This window comes from Macaca nemestrina, chromosome 1, assembly GCF_043159975.1.
Source record: "Macaca nemestrina isolate mMacNem1 chromosome 1, mMacNem.hap1, whole genome shotgun sequence".
Classification (NCBI taxonomy): Eukaryota; Metazoa; Chordata; class Mammalia; order Primates; family Cercopithecidae; genus Macaca; species Macaca nemestrina.
The window spans coordinates 151748772-151763474 of record NC_092125.1 but is presented as its reverse complement, the minus strand read 5'-3'; the positions used below and the strand labels follow the sequence as shown (position 1 = coordinate 151763474).

Below are 14703 nucleotides of genomic sequence, written 5' to 3'. Positions count from 1 at the left end.
CGCGCAGTGAGTGGAGTTTTGGGGTGGGCTGGGGGTAGCGGTTGAACGGGTGTGTTGATGGGGGGAGCTGGAGGTAGAGCCTGGGGATCTGGGGGTAGGGGGAGCGAGAGCCGACGGGGAGGGGAGAAAAGGGGAGGGGCGCGAGCTGGCGCAGGCCGCCTCCGGGGCGCGTTCCACGGCCGTGCGCGCGCGTCCCTCGCCGCCGCCGCCGCCGCCCGGACAGCCCTGCGGCCGCCCCGCCGGCGGAGCCGGGGCCGGCCTGGTCCTCGGGCGGCTGCTCGGCCACCGCCACCGCCGTCCTAACGGCTCGAACCCGTAAGTATACCCTTTCGCTCCCCCTCCCCGCCGCTCGGGCGCACGGCAGCAGCAGCTGCTCAAATGGAGTGGAAAATGGCCATTGGGCGGCAATGAGTTATAGATTATCTGCTCCACGTTTTGTACTTAGCTGCCTGTAATCTTTTGAGTTTGCCCGAGCCCCTTGCTGGAAAAATCAGGAGGGAGAGATTTGTCCTTTGCCGCTGTACACGTTAGTATGTTTATATGATTAGCCCAACTGGCGGGGAGGGCGGATTTGGGGGGAGGCGGAGGAGGAGGAGGAGGCTGGAGGTGACTCCAGTTCAGACCTCGCGGAGAGTCTGTGTCAGGACTTCGCATTCCCCGGTCTCTCCCTCTCTCCCTCTCGCTCCCTCTCGCTGCCTCTCACTCTCTCTCCGCTCACACACACGCAGAGGTGCTGGAGCGAAATCGGGAGCTTACCAGAATTCCTTGGGATTGTTGGGGGCATCTCCCCTCAGTTGCTGTGCGTGGCGTGGCTCTTCCCGGCTCCTCCTTGCTTCCCCGAGTCCGAGTCTGCGCCGCCAGCCTTGCTTGGGGCAGTGGCCACCGCTCAGCCCCGGCCGGGAGATCCGAAATGTGAGGAGGGGTCGCCGCCGCCTCCCGCCCCAGGCCGCAGGGTCGGCGCGAGGGATGCCAGTCCGGCCGGGCGTTGTGGGGGCTGAGGGGCTTCGCCTGACAAACTGAGTTGGCCTCGCGCCGCCGGCGCCCGCCCGCCCGCCGCTTCGAAGGGACTCCCAAGTCTGCGCACCTCTGTCAGGCTTTTGCCTCCACCACCCCTTTCGCTCTGATTCCCGTTTTTTTTCTCTAAGGGAGCGTGCGGTCTGGGGGTGTAGTGCGTGTGTGTGAAAGACCTCTCGAAGAGCGGCGTATGGGAAACTGCGGGAAAATGTTGACTTAACCCCAGGAGCCGCCCGGCGCTGGCTGCTCGGCTGGAGGCGGCGGCGGCCGAGCAGGAGGACGCGCCGAGCCGCGGCGCAGTGTCCGGCCGGGGAGCCGCAGCGTTGCCTCCCGCGCGGATTCGGCGGCCGACGACCCGCTCGCGGCCGGCCTCGGCCCTCTCCGGCCGGGGTCGCCGCTGCCCTCCGAGCCTGTTTCCGCGCGGCCCCCGGGCCAGACGGCCCTCCCCCGGGGCGCGCTCGCAGACGGAGGTAAGAGCCGCAGGAGCGAACAATGTGCCTCTGTGCCTGGCTTCGGAGACCTGTTTGCTTTGCGCCTCCGGTCCGGGGGTGGATGCTGGAGGCAGAGGGAGCCGCGGGTTAGTGGGACTCGGCTGTTTGTTTATGTTCGTCCGGGCCAGGGGGAGACCCGCGCTTGCTCGGGCCGCTCGCTCCCTGCCCCCCAACCTCCTCTCGGAAATCGATCCGCCGAACTCTCAGTCCGGTCCAGCCGGCTTCTCCTTTTCTCGTGGAGCTCCTGTAACGCTCTTTAGGCATCAGTCTAGTTGTTGGGGGCGCTGGCAAGGGGGGTTAGGATGAGGCTCCGGTAGCCATGCATTTTTAAATTTCATAAAAGCCTGGGGTCGGAAGGTTCCGCCGCCCGTCCTTTCACTGGTGGGCTGGGGAGGAGGACTGTGAAGCGCGCCCTCGACCGGGCTTATTTGCTCCGGGTGCTGGGGCCCGGGGCCAAACCACTGCCCCGCTCGCCTGCCCTCTGAGCGGCTGGAGCGAGTTCGGGGGAAGTGGACGGTGGGGGAGGGCTTGGACGAGTTTTTACGGGTTGCTGTTTCTTCTTTTCGGTGGTTAGGTGGTGTGGGGAGGCGAGGATGACAGCAAAGCGCAGCCAGATGTGGTCGGGCCGCCACCGGGGCTTTCTACGATTGGGAGCGGCTGGGCTGCTGCTGCTGCCAGGGCGGCCTCGTGGGGCGGGAGGGTGCAGGGGCCAGGGGCCCGGTGGGCCACGGGGAGGGCAGAGAGCCTCCCGGACCCGCAGTGAGAGGGCAGCAGCGGGCCGCGTTGGGCCTGCGGGAGAAGTTACGGGGTGTATGCTGCTGGAGTGGCTGTGGGGCAGGGAGCCTGGTTTGTAGGATGGGGGTGCCATTGGGGAGTGGCGGCTAGAGAAAGGCGTGGGAGGAGCGCGAGGGAAGGGGAGACCCCCTCGCTGTCCGAGCGTGGGCTCCTTGATTGGCTGGAGCGACCCTCAGGCAGAGGGGGCGAGGGCGAGCCAAACCATGGAAGCGCCCCAGCAGTGTGGAGGCGCGCCTGCGAGACTTCTGCGCTTGGGACCCGTAAAGTTTGTTCCTTTCGCCAAACTGCGGGGTTGGGGTGAGGGGAAATCACTGGAAGCTTTACTTAATGCTAAAGTGTTGCTGAGTGGAGGCTTTTTTTCCCCCCCTCTGAAATCCTCTGTTCACTCTGCTCTCAAAGTATAGTTGGAGGGACAAGTCCTGCGGTATCTATCATAGCCTTTCTCTTTTTAGGGACTCCTCCCCCTCATCTTTTTTCCCTCTCCCCGCCCCCCATTCCGTTCTTCCTGATACAAACTGTTGTCTCAGATTCAGACCAAGGAAATGTTTTCCTCCTGTTTCTTGAAAGGTGTCAGGCTGCTTAGCAGCTTCTCCCAAGCAGCCTGGGAGCGTCTGAGCCGCAGCTACCAACCATATGGTTCCCGTTACAAAGGCCAGGTTCTAAGGCGCTCTCTTCCCCACCCCGCCCTCAATTCTGTGATTTTATTCTGCATTCTCTCAGTACGTGCGCTTCTCTTCCCCTTTCCAGAGGCACAGATTTAACGGACATGGTTGATTCATTCATTTCCCTGTCACTGTGTCTGGAACGGATCCCACCGAGTTTGCTCTTTGCTCAACGAAGTTGCACAACTAAGAAAGTCACATCCTTTGGTAAATAATTACCTGTTGGGATGTCTCTTGCTAAGTTAGGTTTGATCTTGGGCAGACCTTAGAAGATAGGCAATGTGCATCCATAGCAGAAAAATAGAATAATTTTGGTACTCGTCTGTGGCAACATTCCAACTTGTGATGGGACTGTTTTGACCTAAGTAAGGGTACTTTGTAACTTTAAATTTTGTATCTTTGTAATGCTTGAGAAACCCTTTAAAAGAAAATTTACTTCTGTCCAGGTGTGTTATGGGACTTTTTGTTGTCTCTCCCTCCACCCTTCCGTAAATTTATGCATAATAGAAAGAATACTACAGAACAAATGTTCTGTTGTTTAGTTTCTTCAGACATTCCGATTCTCTCCTTTTGTTGTTTGCCTCTAAAAGAGGTGCCATTTCACATCATTCTGCACAAATTGTTTGAATTAATGCAAGTGTGAATTCTTACCGTTTGAAGGGGACTATTAGCATATCAAAGGTTTCTTAGCTTTAGCTCAATTGAGAAAACTTCAGCCTGTCTTCCTTCTGCTTCCAAGCGGAGGCCCAAAGGGCAATGAGAATTGTAAAGGGTGAAAATAGGGAGGTGGATTCAGGCTGTGTTTCTGAACTTTTACTGTTTTGTAATTATGTGAGCCAAAAACATTGTCTATTGCTGTGGAGCCCTTGCAAATGGCAAGACAATTATTTTCTATTGAAAAATGGTTTGTTCCTAGAAAAAGAGTGACCTTTTGTTTTATGATAGTCACTGTTGCCTGTCTTTTGGGGTCCCTTCAGTGTAAGAGAGTGAGAAAGCCTTTCCTTCTAACTTAATACTTTTTTAGAAACTACACTGTTTTATTAGTAAAATGAAAAGGGCATTTAATTAGTTTTTAATTACTCTCTAAAACAATAGAAATTTTGTGATTAAAAGACTCATTTGTACACGTAGGAAACCGCTTTTTTTATGTGCTAAATTAATAGGGAAAAAGTCAGTGGAAGATGTTGAAAATTAAAACCTCAAATGAACTTGACACAACTTCTGTTGCAAATAGAAGCTTGGAAAAGTTTTTTTTAAGTGAAGATTCAATTTTTTTTGTGAATTCTACTTAAATAGAGATAATTCTGTTTAATATTGTTTTGTTTCAAAATTTTTGTATCTTATCAAACAGTAAACTCTAGTATTCAGTTGGTTTATTTTAAAAACTGTAGTTTATTTGTTTTTGCGTTTTTATGTTTACAGAGAGATATGTTCTTTGAATTTCTTTTAACAACTCAATATCCATGAATGAAAAAAACAAGAACAAGTGCTTGGGTCATTTTGGTTAGTTATCAAGTGCAGATGGGCCAAGGGGGAACTTTTATCTTCCATTTCTTGGGAAGAAGTAGTTTTATTTATTTGACTTACACATTTACAAAACTTAGTTCTAAGATGGAAATGAATTTCAGGGGAGGTTTTTTGGGAGATATAAGCTCATACTTTTTATAGTTTTACCTTAGTTGGTTGGTTGCTTTTGAATATGAATTGATAACCTTTCATTTACTAATGTTCAAACTCCTTGCTTTTATTTTAACAGTGAAAATGAATTCCAATATAACAATTTCAGAGGGGAAAAACTATCATTAATTGCCTAGCATTTTTAGCTTCAGTGTAATAGGATGATACTTTTTTTATGGATTACAATTGTTTTTTTTTTTTTTTTTTTTTGCCATTGAGATTGTATATCATTATATCATTACCCTGAAATTATTTTATGGTAGTTTATCTGATCCCTTCACTTGTCTAGGAAGTACTTTAGTGGTAAAAAAAAAAAAAAAAAAAAAAAAAGCCACATTGATGTAATTGCTATTATTGCACTTAAGTTGCTGTTAACTAGTCTGCTTTGAATGCAGTGTTATAAAGAAAACATTATCCTTTAGAGCTATTAGTGATAATCTAAAAATTGTCTTGAAAACATTGCTCTTCATTTTATATGAGGGTGATCTTGAATTCACTAAATCTCTAAAGGTGCAAAATGTAGTGAAAAGAAGATTTTTCAACATTTAGATGACAAAATTGGACTACTTAGGGAAAAATTAATGTGTTGTAGAAGCACTTCAGCTGCCATTTTCAATCACTGGGTTACTATGTGTTGGCAACAGAAAACGAATATAGAAATGGAGATAGCTCTGAGAGCAGGTAGTTGGGGAAATCAGAATATTGAATCATGTGGGGTAGAACAAACCAATTACTTGAAGTTTTGACTTGAGAATTTCCAATAAGTATAATTTTTTCCAGGCTTTTGCCTCTCCGCTTTATTAATGGACTAACATCAAAGCAGGCAACAAAACTTCCAAATGTTATAAAAACCAATGTAAATATACAGATCTCACATGCAGTAATACAAGTCTCAATTTAAGACAAACAGTTGGGGTTTTTATTGCTGCAATTTTCACAATCAGCAGAAACATTAACACCAGGCTTCTGGGCGTTTCCTTTTTTGAAATGAGCTGGAAGAGAGCTTTAAAACTAAGGTTTACTTAGGGTTAATCTTTATTTGATCATTATTGAAGCTTTCTGTGTTTCATTAAATTTAAAATAGCGTTTTAGTATCTTAATATAAGAATATGTGAATTGAGATTGAGATGTCATGAAGGTCAAGAGGTAACTAGAAATCTACAAACCATAGTAATAAAATGTTATTGCTTTATTTTCTATCAAAATATTTATTTGACCTCACTTTTGTGAATAAATAATTCAAATAACACTCAGTTTATTGACAGGTGTAGGTGGAAGGAAGAGAGCATTACAATGTATTCTAAGATGTAGGTTAAACATACTTGTACCTACCTAAGAGAAATCTGTTTTCATTTTAACGAGAATCCATACCACTTGCCCAATGCTGACATTTAAGAACATAGATGAGGGTTACTTCGATTAGGAATGGAAGATAGCTTTGGAAATGGAGGAATTTAGGTTCACATAAGATGCTATTTTTACAAAACTTTCTTCAAAGACTAGCTCTTTTGCCTCTTACTGTTTCACTGTATCTGATTTTGAGTCTTGAAGAGAGACATGCACATTTGACGTCTGTCTGCTTTTCTGCAGAAAAGATTTATGTAAAAAATAAGTGCAATTATTTTCAAGGTAATATATTTTGCAAATAAAATGCATCATTACAAAAAATGGTTCCTCAAGATTATTTGCAAAAATGCCTCGCTAAAAATGATGCAAATTGATAGATTTCGATAAAGTATTAAAAATAGCAAGTTTAGCTACTAGACCTGAAAAGGAGTTGAAGTTCTGTGAATGTGTTGGTCATATCAGTTCCTATGGGTTAAATATTAGTTAATGTAACCTAAATGGATAACTTTTGTTGCTATTTTTTAACGAAGATTGAAACATTTCTATTTCCAAGGTAGATTAAAATCATAGGCTAGTTTTCTTCTGTCTTACGTAAGACTAATTATTCTATAGCCCCACCCAAATATTCATCTCTTCAAATAATCCTTGATTGAAGGTTGAAAAGTATTTAATCACTCAGATTATTGTAATTAGGCTTGATGCTATCACAAAAATAAATTGAGACTATTCTCTAAAATCTTTTTGCTACTTGAGATGCTCTTAAAGATTGGCCAGGTAGTGATTATATTTTTTAATGCTTTAAGAAAAAGCTTAAGGAAATAGTTTCTTTAACACAGAGATGAATAGTTAATTACTGGAATTAGGGAATTATAATCCTTGACCTAGTGTGAGAACTTCTAAAGGAGTAACAAGGGTCTGTCAACTCTAAATTTTACTCAGGACTTTAATCTGGTATTTTGAGTTTAGTATATAGGTTTTGTTAAGCATGTTAAGTATGGAAATTTTCTTAATGTTTTGATTGTTTCGATGTAAGTATTTTTTTTTTCTTTTGTGAGTCACAGTGTCATGAGAAAAGGGAGATCCTAATAAAAAATATTAAATTTTTTTTTTCTGAGATCATATATCTGCTGCACTAAGTAGGCAATAATTTATAGATACTTTTTGAAATATTCTCATCCAACCCTTTTTTAAAAGCTTATTTTATTTTATTTTTTTAATAAAAAACCTCCTATATTTGACAAATAAACATTATCTAAAAGAAAAAAAATGTAGATTGAGTAAAGGAACCAAGCGCTTAATACCTGCAAGTAAAGTGCAGCTTATAGCAATGTACTATTGATTGCTTCAGAAGCAGAAAGCAAGTTTAAATACCATTTGTTTCACTACAACGAAAATGCAGTTTTATGAAGTAATATAGTTTGTCTTCACAGATGATTTTATGCATTGTCTGGTAGTAAGTAAAATCCCATCACACTTACATAAATTTGTTCAATTACTAGAATAACTGAAAGTAAAAAAATCAACTTAGGTTGAAAAACAACAGAAATTAGATTACCTTGGTTTATAGGAACTTGCCAGTAGTGTCTGCATTGCTTGATAGTATCAAAAGTTACCATGTTGACAGTGTAAGGATATTGGCACCTGTTTTAATGTGCATACATTTGTTTTCTTGGTGACTTGTTAGATGAAGAGTTTTTTCTTTTTGCTTTTCATTTTTGTTTTGTTTTTATGAAAGCTATTGCATGACATATGGGAAACTATTTCCACTGGCATATTCTCATTTATTTTAGAGGTTTGTTTTTAAGTAGTTGCTTTTCCATATTCTTTGGATTTATAATCAGTTGATATTTTAGATTAGTGAAATATCAAGTATAATGTTAAGAATCAAAGAAACCTACTCCATTATAAGATATAAATAGGTTATCAGCAATGAAAATACATTTTGGCAATTCTTATTACTGACTCTAGAATTACATTGAATTCTAAATACCAAATTACTGTAGCAATAAAGTAGCATGGGATTCATTGTAGCAGATAGCTGGGCACCTGTTTTATTACCACCTTGATTAATTCTGGCACCCTGATTTACCGAAGTGCAGGAACAAGCACAACCGCTACTCAAAGCCACCCGGCTGTTTTTAGGTCATGAAGTCAACTTCCTGGAATTTCTAGGGAAAATAGTTGAAAGGGGAGGACAAATGTCACTTTAAATAGAGACATTTAAATCAGATTTCTGCCTGAGGGTAAAATTTAGGTCTGTTTTAGCCCGGATGTAATGTCTCCCTCTACAGAGCACAGCATTAATCACGACCTGACAAGAAAACGTATGCTGAGCAAAACGGGGCCCCTGTTGGTTTTGTCATTGATTTTTTCCAATCTGTGAGGAGTACATTATAATCATTAAAATTCAAACACAGGGATTACACCTTAATCTTTGAATTTCAGTGTTGAAATTAGTTATCTTAAAAGAAGCCTGTTTAAGACTGAAAAGTCTTTGGAGGACTTTTTTTGGGTTAGATTTAATACTTTAATAAAAACAAATATATGGTTAAAAATTGGGTAGATTAAGCAGATGTTAACTTCCTGAAATATGTGACCAAGTCTTAATGCTGTTTTAAAACGTGTTAAGTAATATTTCCATTTAAAAAAAAATCTGATAGAAAAAAAGAAATGGAGATAAAAATGAAGTATTAGTTCTTGGCTATGAGAGATGGGAGAAGTTGAAAAGATGGTTAACTTTAGACTTAGCACCAATTCAAACACATGTTAATTTGTTAGAACAAAACCAGATACAATCCTGTCTTTTTTTCTGGATGAATAACAAAAATCTTCAGCCATCATACTAGCGAAGAAGAATGCACCACGAGATTCCTAATAAAAATGGACTTAATTTTGCTATTTTCAATTATTAAGTAATACTCATTAACCCGTTTCTTGGCCACACATGTGTACATACATAGACACACAATTTATATTCTGTTCCTCTGTATATATCAATACTTGTTAGCTATTGGCTAAAAATTAGGAAGTTTAAAATGTAAAATACGTATGATTAAGGTATCTCTTTTAAAACTGATTTTGAAAATGGTATGACATAAATATCTGTTTTGCTGTCAGATATATTTCCTGCATGTGGACTGAGAAATGCTTCTACTATCCATACTTTGCCTCCTTTTGTAGGTATTTTTACGTCAGTCCACACCTCAAACTAGTTATTGCTCTGGATTTAGATGACAGAATAATCTAACCTCAATTACTGTCAAAAATGGCACTTGACTGCTGGGGGTGGGTTAGGTGACCTTGTTTTGACTAATGCTTTCTCTTGAAGATGATAGTAAATGGTGTCTATTTACAGAGCGAACAGTAGAGAATTCTGTTTTCTTCATGAAGTAAGTTCTAATTCTAATCATTTATTCTTAACGTTATAAGTACTATGACAGTAGTTCTCCATATAATGGGCAAACCATTACAAGATTTTAGATAAAATTTTTAGTTGATACAGTATTTCTGTTTTATGCAGACCATATTTACTTAATCAGTTTTCAACTTCAATTTACATAAAAAATCATGTTGAAAATGAATTCCCTATGTCTTTACTTTGCAGCAAAGTATTTCTATGTGGAATTATTATTTGTTTATTAAACTGGTACCATCCGTATGGAAATTTTATTCCTCTGCATTAAAAGCCTACCATTTTATAGTGTTTGCTACTGTGGTTATTGATTAGAAATTACAGAACACATTTGTTACGTACCATTTTCTCCACTCATCTTTGTGTTCTTAATGTCAGGATACTTATGGTGTATTTTAGTTCTTATAATTCCTGACTTTCCTATGGTTAAAATCTAAGACATTTTGGGAAACATTAATTTTGATAATATTGTATGCTTATGTGTTTTTGTCCTAGTAATTGTGCATATGTTTTTAGTTTGATGAAGGCTTGATGTGTTAAATGACAGAAGATATACTGAAGATTCATGTACTGAAAATAATATATCTTTCCATTATTAAAGAGATGAGCATAATTCTAAAACACTTCACTTTGCCTCATATGCATCAACAAATAAAAATTACACTAAAATATAATGTCCTAGACATGTTCACTTTTACTAAGGACCTTTAACTTTTTTGCGCTTTTCAGAGTTGTGTCTGTCACGAAGAAGATAATGTTTGAATATTAGGTGCTTCCTCTTGATAGTTCAATAGATGAATAATAGGCGTGTTCTCCCACGTTGCTTTTTCTGCTGCAAGTGCTGTGATACCCATAGCTTGCACGGAAATGACTTTTCATATTGTTACAGGTTTTAAACTAGATCTACAACATGAATATCTTAAAAATATACATGAAACAAAATTTGATTACTTTTTCTTAAGCAGAAAACCCCACAAAAAACACTGCTGATTTGCTGTTGCTGTTCCTCTTACCTCATTTGTTTCATTGGGAAAAGATGTAACTGATACCTCAGTATGATATTTCTGTATGTTTTAGCATATCTTACAATTTTCATTTGTTCGATAAGAACCTTAGTTTTAAAAAGTTCAGTTTTCATAAGCCTGTCAGTTCATTTTTAAGTAAGTCAAACTGGCTTTGCCTCAAATTTCCAGTCAGTATTTACATGTTATCAAGGTGTATGTATGTTGGAACGGAGACATTTTGAGGGAGAGGGGCATCATCGTTCTGCAGTAACACATTTTATATAACACATTGTCCCCGAGACTTAGAAACTGTTCTTAACTTTCTGATTTTTGCTCCTTTGGCAGAGATACATCACATCATATCTCTGTATACTTGTGGAAAGGAATATGGCAGAAGAGCACATTGTGTAAACAGAAATCTAAAACGAATTCTGAAAACATGTTACAGAAGGGTAAAGAGCATTTTGCAACCCTGATCAGTTTTTCTTTTTTTTTTTTTTTATTGAAATGAAAATAGACTTTTCATAAATACTCTCCAGGCGTAAATTTTAGAATTATTCAGAATAAGAAGAAAATAGTTATCACTGCATTCATTTAAAATTGATCCTTTATCTTTGATTTTAAATTGATCCTAAGATACTACCTTTGTTTACTTTGTGTTCAGAAAATGAATCAGATAAATGGGCTGGGCAGCTTTTTTTTTGGAGTGCTCTGTCATTTCAGGCTGGTGCTGTATAAGCAAGGTAATGTTTTCTTTTTCCTTGAAATACACTATGAGTAGCTCTTGGGTGACTTTGTGAAAAGTTTGTGTATCCTGTCTGCTCAAGTTGCCATCTTAACCAGGATGGAGGGCAAGAATAATCATGTGGAACCACGGATTTTCAAGAGCAATTATTTTAATCAGGTAATTGATAAGGAAGAGAGAAAAATGCTGGATAGTAGAGTAGTATTTCTATAAAATTGTGACCTCTGCATTTTTACTAAGGCAACTGCCTTCATGTTTCAGATATTTTTGCTAACCCTTGTTATTACCTGCAGAGGGAGCTTTTATATGCAATAAAATAATCAAAGCAGTATAAATTGACAGTTTCCTTTTGAAAGTTATATTTTATTAAAATATTTTTTATTTTTGTTTGAAAAATTGTTCTAAAGAAAGTAAGGCATTTTGAGATTAGCCAAATTATAGTGCAGTTTAATGTACTAAATGCCGTGTGTTTATCATTTCCTTTATTCACAGATTACAAATGTGCCTTTTTATATTTTGGATTAAAAATAAAGATATCAGATCCATTTTGAGATTACAGTTTTTTTGTTTATGATTGTCTAAAGCTTAGGGAGAATGACTGCAGAACTCTCTCGTTTAAATGTATAGTAGTTGTTACAGGAGAGATCCCAGCTTTTTAGGTAATTTTCCAGATATGTAACATATTATTAAATGAGCACTAAACATATCACATTGTATTGTATTCCTCTACATTTAATTAATAGACCAGATTAGATGAGTTGCATATATGCTTTTCTAAACACAGAAACGATCGCCTTGGCTTAATGACTTTTACTTGCAATAGTGGACATTAGTTCAATGACACTAAAACACGGGAACGACTAATAAGGACCTACTATTACATGGTTTAGAAAACTGCTGACTAACTTGGGAAAAAAATGAATGCAGGCAGAATAGATGGTACTTGATTGAAACCTGCCTGAATTCTGTTTATGACTCTGTGCCAGCTGAATTTCTAAGGAATTGTAAGCCAGATACTTAGAAGTACTTGAGAGTTTTTCATTCGGGTCTTTAGGTAAGCAGGGCGATAAGCTTTTAGGGGCATTTGGATCTTTTTTAGTGAGTAGAATTTTTCATATTGCCTGCATACACTTATTTGTGTCAGAAAATTTAAAGATAGGATATTATATTAAATTTTATTAAATCAATTCCAGTCTTTCCATTTTTCCATTTTGGTATAGTAACATTATTTTAGAATTTGCTCGTTGGTTGGTAAAAAATAGAAAGGTTATCCATTATGTATCTTTGGAAAGGGATGTAATAGTTCATTTCTCTTATTTTATCAAGTAATAATGTGACAAAAATATTTATTTTGCATTTTAAAAAGCTTTGTTTCTTAATGAAATTCCTTGTTCTGGATTTATTATTTTAGTAGCTAACCTTTACTAATGTGAAACATCGGATTGTTTCTGTGACAGAATAATCCTCTAAGTAAGGAAACTTGTTTACTAAAGAGATTTATGGTACTGGTATGGGCTTTTTTATAAGTATTATTCTCTCAGCGTGGCCCCGTGTTATCTTAACAAGTGTGTGCCACATTTACGCAGAGCATTTTTATAATGGGGTAAGAATATTAGCAACAGCAGTTGTATTTCAGTAGGATTAAGATGGTATGTTTTACAAAAGTATACAAATGCTTCTTTTGCATAGAATTATTGATAGATACCCTTTTCTGCCAAATTTATGTCATTGTCTTAAATAATATGATAAAAAGATATTTCTTATCATAGTTTGTTTTTAATATAATAGGCACTGCAAAGTGGGATCTGATGTTATAGTTCATTACCTTTTTCCCCCAATACTACAACCTCCTTCACAGTGAGGTAAGGGTTACTGGAGAATTCATTCCAGGAAAATGGTTATATGAGGCACAGTAACTGTCACAGAGTGCATAACTTCTTTGAGGTTATTGGAAAGGCACAGCTAGGGTAAGTTCTACCTGTTTTGTCTTAAATTTGAAGGTAGACTACTGAGTGATTTTTAAAATAGTGAAATCTGAATCCATTGAAAAGAAATTGTACTGAAAAGTTAATCAGATTAATTGTTCTCATAAAAGTATTATTGGTATTTTATTAGAGATGTTTATGACAATGAAATTAATTGGTAACTGATTTTCAGTTTAAAGTAACCATGACCTTGGTAAATTGTCAAAGAAAATTTTATCAAATATTCTTGAATAATAAAAAAGAATATGAATTTATGATAAAACATTCTCTGCTTGTTTGTATATACATTATTTAAGCATAGATGTGTATGTATTAATTGTTCTTGTATCTTTGTGAGCAGACTGGTTTTTAAAATAAACTATTATGAATAGTATATATTACGAAGAGTAGTCCTCCAAGTGAGAGTATTATGTATTAACAGGATAGAATTGAAATAATATTTTAAATATAAATTTTATAAGAATAGGAGTCAAATATTTGAACATGTTAAACATTTTAAATGGAAGTTACCCTAAATAAGATTTGAAAATTTGTATGTGTATATGAAGTCTAGAATGGAAAATTATAAACCTGCATATTTTAATAACTGTATTGGAAAAAATTATTTTAAATTGCCCTTATTATTCCCAGGATTTAGAAATTAATATTTTTATTTTAGGAACAAAAATAATATTAGTGTCTTTTTGCCTGTTGTGTGTTTCAAAGCCATTTCTTTTGCCTATTTAATAGATTTTCTCAAATCGAAATCTAACAAAGATACAAAAAGAATACTTTTTATTATCGACACTGTATGTAGTGGATTTTGTGGTGTTCACATAATGTTGTTAATTCAAAGCTGATCTTAGAATATAAAATTTGTTATTTTAAAATGAGAATAAATTATAAAATTTCGTGCATTTTCTTCAAAAATGTAAACACAATGGCATTACCTTTATATAAAAATAAACACAACATCTAAAGAAATACCTAAAATTCAGAACAAAAATACTCATGCTTTCTACTCAAGGGTTAACATTGTCTCTAATATTTCTGTTATACATTTTAATAGGAATATGATTGCTAAAACTATTTTTTTTTGAGATGCATGTTTAAGAAGGGAAAAAACCCATTTGTTAAAATTACTTGATCACTGAGTTTTTATGTCAAGGTTTAAAAAATTTATTAATTTTTAGTGCTGTTTAAATCAGATTGTTGATTTAAAAGATACTGTTATTTTGACCAAACTTAAGTCAAAGCAGAAAGGTGGTTGTTAATACTCATGTCAGAGGCCTTAACTAAAAAGTCAGCCATGCTCAAGGAAAAGACTTTGTCCGACATTTTACTATTTGACAGAGCATCGTGCTGTGTTATCTCTTAGTAGTAGTTAGTGGCCCACAATAGCTTTAGCTAATGCAAAAATACCTGTACTTTTGAAAGTATTTGAATTTCACGTCGAGAAAATCTTTGTTTGATCTCTTTGCTGTATGGGATTCAGATAACAACTGTAACACAGTAGGGTATGCAAGAATACATTCCAAAAGCGCTTTTCTATCATTGTATTCTCTGTAAGAATTCAGGGTTGAGTCTCATCA

At 38.1% G+C, this 14703-nt stretch overlaps 1 protein-coding gene across 36 annotated transcripts in view; it reads left to right on the top strand.

Moving 5' to 3' along the window:
- Nucleotides 1–14703, top strand: part of LOC105482716 (adhesion G protein-coupled receptor L2) — a 684023-nt gene that overhangs the window by 489382 nt on the left and 179938 nt on the right. For 5 of the 36 annotated variants that reach the window (XM_071090581.1, XM_071090642.1, XM_071090644.1 and 2 more), the window contains exon 1: nucleotides 178–315. The exons of 29 other annotated variants lie outside the window; for them this stretch is intronic. The gene's annotated coding sequence lies outside the window, so the exon portion shown is untranslated. Of the gene's footprint in view, nucleotides 1–177; nucleotides 316–1331; nucleotides 1485–14703 lie in introns of those variants that run through there. 2 more of the 36 variants (XM_071090515.1, XM_011742961.3) reach the window with 2 other exon arrangements.